The sequence below is a fragment of the Sminthopsis crassicaudata genome, chromosome 1 (genome assembly GCF_048593235.1).
Source record: "Sminthopsis crassicaudata isolate SCR6 chromosome 1, ASM4859323v1, whole genome shotgun sequence".
In the NCBI taxonomy this organism is placed as follows: domain Eukaryota; kingdom Metazoa; phylum Chordata; class Mammalia; order Dasyuromorphia; family Dasyuridae; genus Sminthopsis; species Sminthopsis crassicaudata.
Window position 1 is genome coordinate 74,765,088 of NC_133617.1, and position 12,551 is coordinate 74,777,638.

The window sequence follows — 12,551 nt, forward strand, 5'->3', positions numbered from 1 at the left end:
CTTTGGGTTTGTCAAACACTAAATTGCTATAGTTATTGACTATTTTGTCCTGTGAACCTAACCTATTCCACTATTTCTATTCTTATTCTGTTCTATTTCTTAGCCAATACCACCTGGTTTTGGTGACCACTGCTTTATAATATAGTTTTAGATCAGGTACAGCTAGGCCAGATTCATTTGATTTTTTTTTCATTAGTTCTCTTGAAATTCTTGACCTTTGGTCTTTTAGATGAATTTTGTTGTTATTTTTTCTAGGTCATTAAAATAGTTTCTTGGGAGTCTGATTGGTATAGCACTAAATAAATAGATTAGTTTAGGTAGTATTGTCATCTTTATTATATTTGCTCGACCTATCCAAAAGCACTTAATACTTTTCCAGTTGTTTAGATCTGACTTTATTTGTGTGGAAAGTGTTTCATAGTTTTGCTCATATAGTTCCTGACTCTCTTTTGGCAGATAGATTAAGGGAAAAGTATTTAAAGTACAATATGAATCAGGAATGGGACAGGTAGCTTATTCTTATTCACAAAAAGAAATGCTAAGCAGAAACAAATTATAATGTGTTTTAGCAATTTGATTAAAAGAGAGTTCAGTAACATCATTATACACACAATAGACTGGTAGAGTAATGTTGAAACCATATCAAAGCGTAAGGCAGTTTTTGCTTTTGTTATCCAAGCCTTTCATTTATGTTCAACTTTTCTGACTCCAAATGGGTTTTATTGGCAGAAGTATTGGAGGCTTTCCTTCTCCGACTCCTCTTATGAATAAGAAACTGAGGCAAATAAGGTTAAGTGACTTGCTTAGGGTCACACAGCTAGTAAAAGTCTGAAGTCAGATTTAAACTCACAAAGATGAATCTTCCTTAGTTCAGAACTGACAATCTATACACTCTGGCCACCTAGCTATCCTATAAAGCAGCTGACAATATATTAAACAGGCACTTTACACTTCAGTTCAGATATTCTCAAATTGAATACCCTTGGGTCAGATAGCTTTCTGGTAACATCTTCTCAGAGGAAGAAACAGTCCATTTAGACATCAAATTGCTCACCGAAACATTTGAATTCACAAGGTCCAAGCCAGTCCTTAACAAATCCGACAAGGGAAGTTTATTTGCCAAAATCAGGGCAGAATAAAAACAAAAGAGGCAGAAGCAGCCATGTGATCATAATTGTGTGGCACCTGGGTGGAAAACAAAACAATCACCCCTTCCCCAACCTGATTCTCCTATTACAACAATTAAAAGCCCTCAAGCTTCATATGTAGGATGAAAAAGAGAGTCAAGGTTAGCAGCTTGAGTTTTTTTGTGCATTTGATGAGGTCTCATCTAGTCTGGAGCAAAAATCATCTACCATTGTGAATCATCACCCATGGCTAGATTCAGCACTGCTCCCAAGCTTCCAGTCACGTAGAAACAAGAATAATTACTGATCATGTTAGCTGGTGGGAGGTGGGGAATAAAAGTGGTTCTGTTCCATAGGTATTGACTAATGCTGGGGAAGTGACTAAAATAAATAGGAGGTACAAGCATGGGGTATAAATGTTGTCCATTACAGTCAGGAAGAAGAGCTACAGAAGAGGAGGGAACATGACAGTTGTTCAGAGTAAAATATTATCCTCAAATCCTTAGTCTCTCTCACTTCACATAGATAATCTTTATTATTATATCTGTAGATTTTAGGTAGAACTTGAAGAAAGTCAAGGGAGGCAGAAAGCTAAGGCAAGGAGAGAGAAAATTCCAGACATGGAGGACAGTCAGTGGAAATGAGCAGTATTAGGAAACACTAAATTAGGAGATGTAGTGAATGGTATAAGAACAGCCAGGAGGCCAGTATCCCAAGATTGCTGAGAATATGGAGAGGAGTAACGTATAAGAAGATTGGAAAGGTAGGAAGTATTTAAATTAGGAAGAGCTTTCACAAACAGGGGATTGTACGTTTGATACTCAAAGTAATAGATAGCTACTAGAATTTATTGAGTTTGGTGACAATGGCATGGGAGGAGAACTTGAGGCACAGGGATACACTAGCAGCTATTTGAAAGAATACAGGTGTGAGATGATAAGGGAGTAGAAGTGTCAGAGAGAAGGGACTATATGTGAGAAATGTAACTAAGGTAAAATTGAAAGGCCTTCGCAAGAGATTATATGTGAGGGAGAGTGAGGAGTTAAGGATGACCCTTAGAGTGCTAGCCTGGATGTCTAGAAACCTCAAAGAAAGAGAGAAATTTGGAAAAGTAAGTCCTCCTTTGAGGGAGGACTATTGAGTTGTTTTCAGCATATTGACCTTAAAATGTCTATAAGACATTGACTTTGAGATAGCTGATTGACTGTTGGAGATGCAAGACTTTAGATGAAGAGAAAGGTCAGTACTAAACAAATAGATAAGAGAATTACAAGTTTAGAGATGATCATTGAATTCATGTGAGATGATTAGATCACTGAGTAAAGCAGTATAAAAGGAAAAAGGAAGGTCCACAACAGAATCCTATGCACACTCATGGATAGCAGACCTGACTTTGTATAAAACACAGTGAAGGGTATTGATCAGATATGAAAGAGGAGAACAAGGATAGAGCAGTATCACAAAAATCTAGAGAAGAGCAAAAGAAAGTGACAAGCAAGTGTTACAGTGAATGGAGCATAGGGCTTGGAATTGAGAGCACTCATCTTAATGAGTTCAAATCTGGCCTCAGACACTTACTAGTTGTGTGACCCTGGGCTAGTCACTTCACTCTGTATAAGTTTTCTCATCACTAAAATATGAACTGGAGAAGGAAATGGCAAATCATTTTAGTATCTTGGCCAAGAAAATTCCAAAATGGGACCACAGAGACTTGGAAACAACTAACAAGAGGAGTCAATAGAAGGCATCAAAGAAATCAAGGATGGAGCCTGATAAATGGTCATTAGATCTGGCAATTAGAACATTGTCAGTGATTTTGAAGAGAGGGGTTTCATTTGAATGAGAAACTGAGAAGCTGAACTATAGGAAGTTAGGACAAATGAGAAGAAAGTAGGTTCCTATTACAGCTGCCATCTCAAGTAGTTTAGCTACAAAAAGTAGAAGAGAGGTGACAACAATGAACAGAGATGGACAGATGAATTGGTATTTTTTTTTAATAGAGAAAACATTTATGTTTGTGGCAGAAAGAAATCAGCAAGCAGCTACGGAGAGACTGAAAATGGGAGATACAGTCAAATGATAAAATGGGAAATCTGGAGGAGAGAGAATGAAATGGGTTTGCCTTTGACAGAACAAAAACTTCTTTGTGTGAGATAGGAGTGAAGGAGGAAACTGTGGCAGGAGGCATCTGAGTAGTGTAAAATGCAAAATAGGGGAGAATAGAGCTCTCTTAACTATTTTAAAAAAGGAGATATCTCGATTTTTTTAGTTAATTATAGAGCTAGGTTCTCAGCTGAGAGAGTGAGAGAATGCCACAGGATACTTGTGAAGGGATGAATAGATTTGGAAGAGCTGTGGTAAATGTGATAGTGAAATAATTAGGGAAGTTTAAAAGGATTGATTTGTAGCAGTGAGAGACTAAGGTGAGGTGAGACCACGTAACATAAATATAAAAGGGATTGTTGGAGATGCAAGACTTTAGGGGAGGAAAGAGGTCAGGACTAAACAAATAGATAAGAGAATTATCAGTTTAGAGATGATCATTGAATTCTTAAGAGATAATTAGATCACTGAGTAAAATGGTATAAAGGGAGAAGGGAGATCCACACTGATGACTGAACTGAGGGGATTAGTGGATGGAGATGATGCTGAGAATGAAGAACAGAGAAGAACAGAACTTCAGGTTGCAAGGAGAAAGACCTAATATAAAATCCTCTATTTGGCATTCATATTTTGCTAACACCTTCCCCTTCTGCTTGTGCTCTGTAACTCAGTGACAGAAACCTGTTTTCCTTGAACAAGACAGTTCATATCCCAGCTCCAAGGATTATCCCTGGCTGTCCTTGATGTCAGAAATTCTGTCTTCTTATCTTATCTATCTTATCTTATCCAACTTCCCCAACTTCCTTCAATTGCCATCTAAAATTTCACTTTTTATGAAAACATCTTCTTCCTCCCTCTTCCTTCTAGTGACTTTCCTGTGCTGCTTACCTCCCATTTATCCTGTATATCACTTGTTTGTACATCATGGTTTGCATGACTTCCTCTTAGAATGTGAGCTTCCTGAAAGCAAACACTGTCTTTTTCCATTCTTTATATCCCTAGAACTGAGCACCTGGCACATAGCAGATGCTTAACAAATATTTACTTGGAGACAGACCACCAGGAGTCATAAAATGTGACCCATGGAGGAGGTGAGGGCATTTAGACAGTGAGTGACTGAGAGGACTAGAACTGACTCCCAAGGGCTTTAAACTAATCCTTGATTAGCTTGGGATTAGACTGGGGAACCTGAAAGGGAAAGGTTGTCCTCAGCAACTAGCCTGGAAAGAGAAGACAAAGGGGTTTCATCTCCCATACACCCCCATACCTAATTCCCACTACAACTCAGAGATCTGGACATGGCATCTACTTTCTTGATCTGACTAGGGAACAAGGAAGAGAAACCAACCTGTGTACTGGATCATGATTGACTCACCTCCATGATTAGGCCTATCTGTTTGAGACGATGCATAGGGAAAAGGAGAGAGGGATGAGGAAAGCATGGGGGGAAGAGAGAAGTGTATAGAGGGAAAATAGAAAAAGGAGATACAAAAAGGAAGCAGAGAAGGAGAAAAGGGGGAGAGGGCAGGGATGAGAAGGAACAAAAGGCATAAGGAAATGAGAGGAAAGAGTGGAAAAGGAGAGAGGCAGAATGACCTCTCTTCGAACTCCTTCTCTTCCGAGCCCAGTCTGAGGCAAGTTCACAGTCTTCCTCAGTCTATCCCCTCTTCCCAAGACTTCCACTGATTTTCTTGTGGTGATTCTTCCCTTCCCTTTCATCCTTTTGAAGTCCTCCACCAACTTAAACTCCACTCCCAACTGAGCACATATCCCCTAGGCTCAACTTGATTTCTTATCAGCTGCCTATGGAGATGTTCACCTGTAATTTAGTCAAATACAGGTCCCCTTCCTTAAATTATTCTATTGTCAGTTCAGGGGTCTGATAGGATCTGATGGGAGTAAATATGGTCTCAAAAACATGATTTCCATTTTAAAAAAATATATTAAAATTACCAATATATAAACTCCCCCTTTAAATGTTCCAGCTTGCCAAACTGGTAGCTTCTTATAAAGAAACACTGTGAACCAAAAAGGACCCCTGAGCTAATGCTAAGAAGAAACAAGATGATCTTCCCAGTTTTTCTGGGGAAAGAGGACAAAGACCATCTGTTTCTGGTCCTTTGGCAGTCCTTGGGCTTACTAAATCCTCTTCCAATCTCTTCCCGGGCTTTAAATGTGAGTTCTTATGCACCAGACTCTGAATTAATTCAGACTTAAAAAGTTCTCAGTCCTTCATACTTCAGGCAAATGTACAGAGGAGAGTGGGGGGAGACTAACCTGAGGGCTACACAGTGACCTGGCCACACTTAGGGATCAAGCCAGGGAAAGACCAAGAAATTTGCATCAGTTTTGCAAAGAAAGTGGAGGAAAATTCAGCATCAGTGAACAATTCGAAGAATGCCTAGACATGGAATGTGGGACACAGGAAGTCAGAACAGTGTGGAATCTAGAGTCTAATCAGAGTTCAGGACAGTACACAATCTGAGGAGAACACAAGTCTGAAATGTTCAGAGTTGAGGGTGGAGGGGCAAATAGGAATGAAGCTACACTGAACTAGAAGGGGTCAGGATTATATAAAGACGAATGAATCCTCAGGATCTGGACTACTTAGGGACTGCCCAGCTGAAACTTTATTATTTCATCATGTTGAAAACCTATTTACCCCCTTCTTACTTCTATATCTCTGGTGCAACCACAGGTAATAAAGGGCCACTTCTGCTTCCAATGCACAAGTCATAGTCAGGATCCCAGTGATCTCACGCAGCCGGGGAACTGACCTGTGAAGAGATATTGAAAGAATCTCCCAGTCCCCAGAAGATGGATGTAACCTTGACTTCTCTGCATCACCCATGCTGCTGCCATAGAATAATGAAATATTTCTGGTTGAAATAAGAAGTAATTGAAATAGAGAGAATCTGGGCTCCCTATGATTGCTGGATCAACTTCACATATGTTTCTGGTTACCACAAACCTAGCTCTTCTGTCTCACCTTCAGAGACTGTCCAAGAAGAGAAGGTAGGAGCCCATTATAGGGGGGCCAAGAGAAAGGTGGGAAGGAAGAAGAAAGCAAAAAAAAAAAATCTGGACTGAGGTAAGAGTTCAAGAGAGAGCTGAGAACCTCAGAAAGATGCAGCCAGAGCCTAAAACCTCAGAACGATGCAGTCAGACTATGAGGTTTTAATTTAATTTTACTCAAACATTGTTTGTTGAATACCTTTCTGACAAACAATGGAGATACAGAAACAAAAATAAAACCATTCCTTCCCTCAAGTAACTCACATTCTGCAGAAAGAGACTTGTTATTCTGTCCCTTTTCCAGCTGTCAATACCATTCCTTAACTGTGGTGCTAAGAAAAAAATCATACTTCAAATGTAGTATAATCAGGATTCTATAATGTAAGTCTCTGATTTAAGGAACTGTGAGGAAGGGGAGAAGAGAAAGTTGGAGTAGGAGCAGTGGAAGTAGAGAAGCTGATCCTAGGAGGAAAAAGAAATCAGAAGCAGTACTATGGGAATACTTGCACCAGGCTCCAAGATGGGAGCTATGTGGATACATCTTCCTTGAGAACATTACATAAGGATACTATTTAGTTGATTCCCTTCCCAGTCCCCAAGGTGATGCTTTTTAATTTTCAGTCTCTATTTTAGAGCCTCTGGATCTTCAAAGACATGAATTTTGGGTTCATCTCCAAGCCTGAAGCTATGAGAATATAATGCTCTAAAAATGATAGAGTTCTCAGTCCTTAACTTATTTGTGCCTTGTCCAAATTTCCTTCCTCCCCAATGCCCCCAAATCTCAAGGTCCTCCCTAGGCTCAACAAAGTCACTTCCTTTACTTCCAACATATATAACAATAATTCACATCTTGATTCTCACTGAACAATCACAGACCTGTTGGAATACATTCTCTCTCTAGTTCTATATTGACTAACAGAAGTCTCCTAACAATCCACCTTTCCCTACTAGAGAAACCAAGCAATAATGTGGATGTTGAAAAGAAAGCTGAAGTCCTTAATAGAATCATAAACTGAACTGCTACAAAAAAGAGAGAGAATTATCGATTATTACAATTGAAAATACTCTTAGAGAACACTTGTACAATTCTCTTATTTTATACTCAATAGTCCACTGTCCTTGATGACAGTAAAGATTTCTTATATAAAAATCTTTACAAATCTTTTTTCATTTCTATTTCTTCATTACTCTCTGGTCACTTTGAATCTCTTAAAATCACCCAAGTACTTGCAATTGACTAAAACCCTCAGTTATTTTTCACCAAATGTTGGTTATCCTCATCTTTCCTATCTTGTACTTGTGGAGTTGATTTACAAGTCAAATTTAAGCTTGTTTAAGGGGTTGAGGTTAGAGGGCACGAGGACATGAGGCTTAAAGTACGATTGGAATATCCTTGAATAACAGAAATAATGCAGAGGTGCAAGAAATAGCTTTTCCTCACTTCACATGGATCTGAAGGTGGATACTTCCCATAGAAGTTCCTCATGATCTAGAGTACTAGTTCTTTGGTTAACAGATATATTGAGACACTAGGTGGAGCTATTAAGAGGAAGATGATGGAGGTAATGAATGCACAGAAGTAGAGAGAAAGATCATGGATCCATCTACTCCAGTGCTTTGGACATGCTCTCGCCTCCTTTTGTGCATTTTGACCCCATTTGCTCCATTGTAATTAAAGAGTTGTAATCTCTCCCTTCCAAGGTCATGTCCTATCCAGAGAAGGACCTGGGACGTGGGTCAAACTACATGGCTATAGCTATCCTCTTAGAAAGTAGCCTGAGGAATCCACGGCCAGAAATAACAGGGATATCATCTGAAATGGAGCCAGTGAGACACTCTCCAGATCTTTGAAAAAGAAAAAGAGGAGACAAGAGTCAGTATATAATTAAGGGGCTTCACCAGCAGGAAGTCCTGTGCAGATCCTGAATATGTGAATTAGGACTCAGAGTAACTAGGAGTCATAGGGGCCATCTTCTTACTTTTTCATCTTTCAAATTAAGTCTGAGGCCCAGACAAGCTAAGTGACTTCCTTGCCCAGTGACATAGAGAAGTAAGAGTTGATCTCAATTCTGTGTATTCCAAAGTCATGCTATTGAAAAACTGTATGATGTATGATGAATGTTGGAGGGGCTGTGGGAAAACTGGGACACTGATGCATTGTTGGTGGAGTTGTGAAAGAATCCAACCATTCTGGAGAGCAATCTGGAATTATGCCCCAAAAGTTTGATCCAGCAGTGTTACTACTGGGCTTATGTCCCAAAGAGATCTTAAAGAAGGGAAAGGGACTCACATGTGCAAAAATGTTTGTGGCAGCCCTCTTTGTAGTGGCCAGAAACTGGAAACTGAGTGGATGCCCATCAACTGGAGAATGGCTGAATAAATTATGAAAATTAATGTTATGGAATATTATTGTTCTGTAAGAAATGACCAGCAGGAGGAATACAGAGAGGCTTGGAGAGACTTACATCAACGGATGCTGAGTGAAATGAATAGAACCAGTAGATCATTATACACTTCAACAACAATACTATATGATGATCAATTCTGATGGACAAGATCCTCTCCAACAATGAGATGAACCAAATCAGTTCCATTTGTTCAATAATGAATAGAAGCAGCTACAGCCAATGAAAGAACTCTGGGAAATGAGTGTGAATCACAACATAGCATTTCCAATCCCTCTGTTTTTGTCCGCCTGCATTTTTTATTTCCTTCACAAGCTAATTGTACACTATTTCAAAGTCCAATTCTCCTTGTGCAGCAAAATAAATGTATGGGCATGTATACATATATTGTATTTAACATACACTTTAACATATTTAACATGTATTGGTCAACCTGCCATCTGGGGGAGGGGGTGGGAGGAAGGAAGGGAAAAGATGGAACAAAAGGTTTTGCAATTATCAATGCTGAAAAATTACCCATGCACGTGTGTTAAAAAGCTATAATAAAAAAATTAAAATTATTGATGTAATCCTTGCCTGAAAGAGATTTCTGCTTCAGATTGAAGATGTCTTCCTCCTACATCTGGAAGATCTTTAGAAGACAAAGAGAGATGAAAACTCTGTGATGGGCTGGGCTTTAGGGACAGTTTGGTAACATTCTGGCTACAAGCTGCCATGTAAATGCTCCACATTTGGGTAGGATTTTAAACAAGATTTTGAAGCACTCTTTATTGTGGGAGATTTTTGGTTCATCTGTCGAAAATTTGCTCTGAATATTCACAAATACTGACACAAAACGAAGATTTGATGGCATATTGAATAGAATGACATGCAATTGGGAAGATCTGCCTCAGACCCTTGCCATAGGTGTATTCCTCTGCAAGCTACCCAACTTTGGTCAGTTTTATTTTCCTGTTCTGTATAATGGGAATAATAATGATGTCAACTTCACAAGGTTATCTTGATGATCAAAAAACATATACACAAGATAGGAATACCTCCCTAAGCGCAGAAAGGTCAGGAGTGCTAGGGTACTTACTGGGTATAGGAGAATAAATAAGTGATGCAGACCTCTGTTTAGGGTAGAAATTATCTGGATGAGCTCCTTGTTTTGTTTAGAGAAGTTCCTCTGTCAGGAAATTCTCCTAATGAGGGAAGGAAAAAAATCTCTACTTCCAAAGCTCTCCTTTTTTGACATAACCTATGTGACACAGTGGGAGAGTTGCCAGGTACCCAGGAACTAAATATAAGATGGGGCTGGGAAAGAGCCTTCTTGGGAGCCTGAACAGATTTTAGGGCAGGATGTAGAACTAACCTTACTTCACTTTCCCCTTTCCAACTTTCCTCAGTAAATATTCCCATAGAATTCTAAACTCAATTCTTCACTAAAGAATTTTTGCTGTGTGCAATTACCTTCTAGTAGCAAAACCTCTTTTCCAATAAGCACAATTCATAAAAAGAAGAGATGCAATGCCTCTTTTCTATTTTTGTTTCTCAAACCATAGTGGGGAGTAGTAAAGAGCACTTACTCAGGCTATAGATCGCACTAGAGGGCAATAAGCTCTTAGAGTTCGATGCACAGAAGGAGGTTTCAGCTCTTTTCCAATCATCATAGCATCTGAAGATGCTCTCAGCAGATCCAGGTTTTCTCTAGCCTATCAGCAAAACTATGCTGCTCTTCCAATCAATAAAGTCCTTCCAAAGCAAAGAAGGAATTTTCCCATCATCTCTCACCTTCTCCTATTAGCTGGAAGGAGTTTGAGGAAGCTCCTCTCTCTGCCTTCTGTTTCTTCTGTCCTGGCTTTTTGTGATTCCTCCCTCACTCAGTTTGCTCTCCTGCTTCTTTCTCTAGGTGAATCTCTACCTATACCAAATTCTCACCTCTTCTGAAATAGTAATTTAAGTCTAACATAAGATGTGAAACTCGAAAAATGTACCTCTGTCAGGAATGTCAAGAATTTCCAAAATCCCAGAGAATTTTCTATAATTTATAAGTATCAACATCCAATATTCAAAAACAAGTCACATATAAATGAGTTGATGGATCACAATATCCTACTGTTACTGTTACCTCAGTCAATGCTCTCTCTTCAAACAAGGATTCTCAATATATTCATCTGAAAATTCCTTATGTGGTCCTCAAAACAGTCTACGTCTCTCCTGAACATTTTATCTGAAAAGTTCTTTCTTCCAACTTGATTTTTATCATTCTTCACCTAAATGTTCTTTTTCTGTCTTTTCAGCACTTAAATGTCTTCATATGAAATGGATAAAACCTTTCAATAAGGTAATAAAGAGCTGGAAAAGACGTTGGATGTCATCTCCTCCAGAGCTATCAAACATATGGTCCATAACATTCCCCAATGCACCTTAGCCAGATTGCAGTCATACTCACATCAGGGTAGTTTACAGAGAAGGCAAAGATCATGAGGGAAGTTTCTTCCCCAGGTACCTATGATTGATTTTTCATCTGTTATAACACAAGAATGGAGATGCTAGGCAGGACTAGGGATACATGTGGTCAAACTACACATGCAAGGGACACTCAAGCCCCTTTGTTCTGTACTTCACTATGTTGCTGGATTGGGTTCAGGTTTGTGCAAATTAGCCTCTAGTGAAAGAAGCTTGCAATATTTCATCCCACATTCACTGACTCATTAACATGAGGATAATTATACCATGAAGATACTTATAAGTGATATTATTTCTTATAAGTTTTGTGCTCTTTAGAAGGCAAGATAACAGATATCCAAGGTCCAATATGAATCAGGAATGGGACAAGAAATTTATTCCTTATCAAAAAGAGGAATGCTAAGTATAAACAAATTATAATATGTATTGATTGAATTATTAGAACAGAATCCAGTAATTTATTACTGGTACAGTGGGATGGGAAGCTAAATTTTACTTTTGAATTGAATTTCTTTTTTAATATTTTCCCCAAACACATGTAAAGACAATTTTAACATTCATTGTCTTATTAATTTAACATTACATTTCCCCAATTACATATAAAAACAATTTTAACATTTTTTAAATTTTGAGCTCAAAAATCTTTCCATTCCCAATCTTCATCCATTGGGAAGGCAAGCAATTTGACATAGGTTATACTCACATCAGGGTAGTTCACAGAGAAGGCAAAGATCATGAGTGAAATTTCTTCCCCAGGTACCTATGATTGTTTTTTCATCTGTTATAACACAAGAATGGAGATGCTAGGCAGGACTAGGGATACATTGGGTCAAAATACACATGCAAGGGTCTCGTAAAACAAATCTTCAAATATGTCATGCTACGATAGAAAACACAAACAAAATAAGACCCAAGAAAAACAAAGAAAGTAAAGAAAAAGTATCTTTTATCTAAATTCAGGCATCACCAGTTTTTTCTCTGAGATGGAAAGCAGTTTTGATCATGTCTTTCAGAATTGTCTTAGATCATTGCATTACTGAGAATATCTTAGTTATTCACAATAGATCATCATATAATATCCTTGTTACTGTGTACAATGATCTAGTTCTGTTTACTTCATTTTTTATCAGTTCATGTAAGTCTTTTCAGGGCATCCCACTCATCATTTCTTATAGCACAATAGTATTCCATCACAATCATATAAAATAACTTTTTTAGTCATTCCCCAATTGATAGACATCCCCACAATTTCCTAATCTTTGCCACCACAAAAAAAGAACTGCTATAAATATTTTTGTACATATAAATACTTTTCCTTGTTTTTGTTGGGTTTTAATTTAATCTCTTCAGGATACAGTCCTAATAGTGGTATTGCTTTGTCAAAGGATATGCATGGTTTTATAGTCCTTGGAGCTTAGTTCCAAATTACTCTCCAGAATAGTTGGAACAG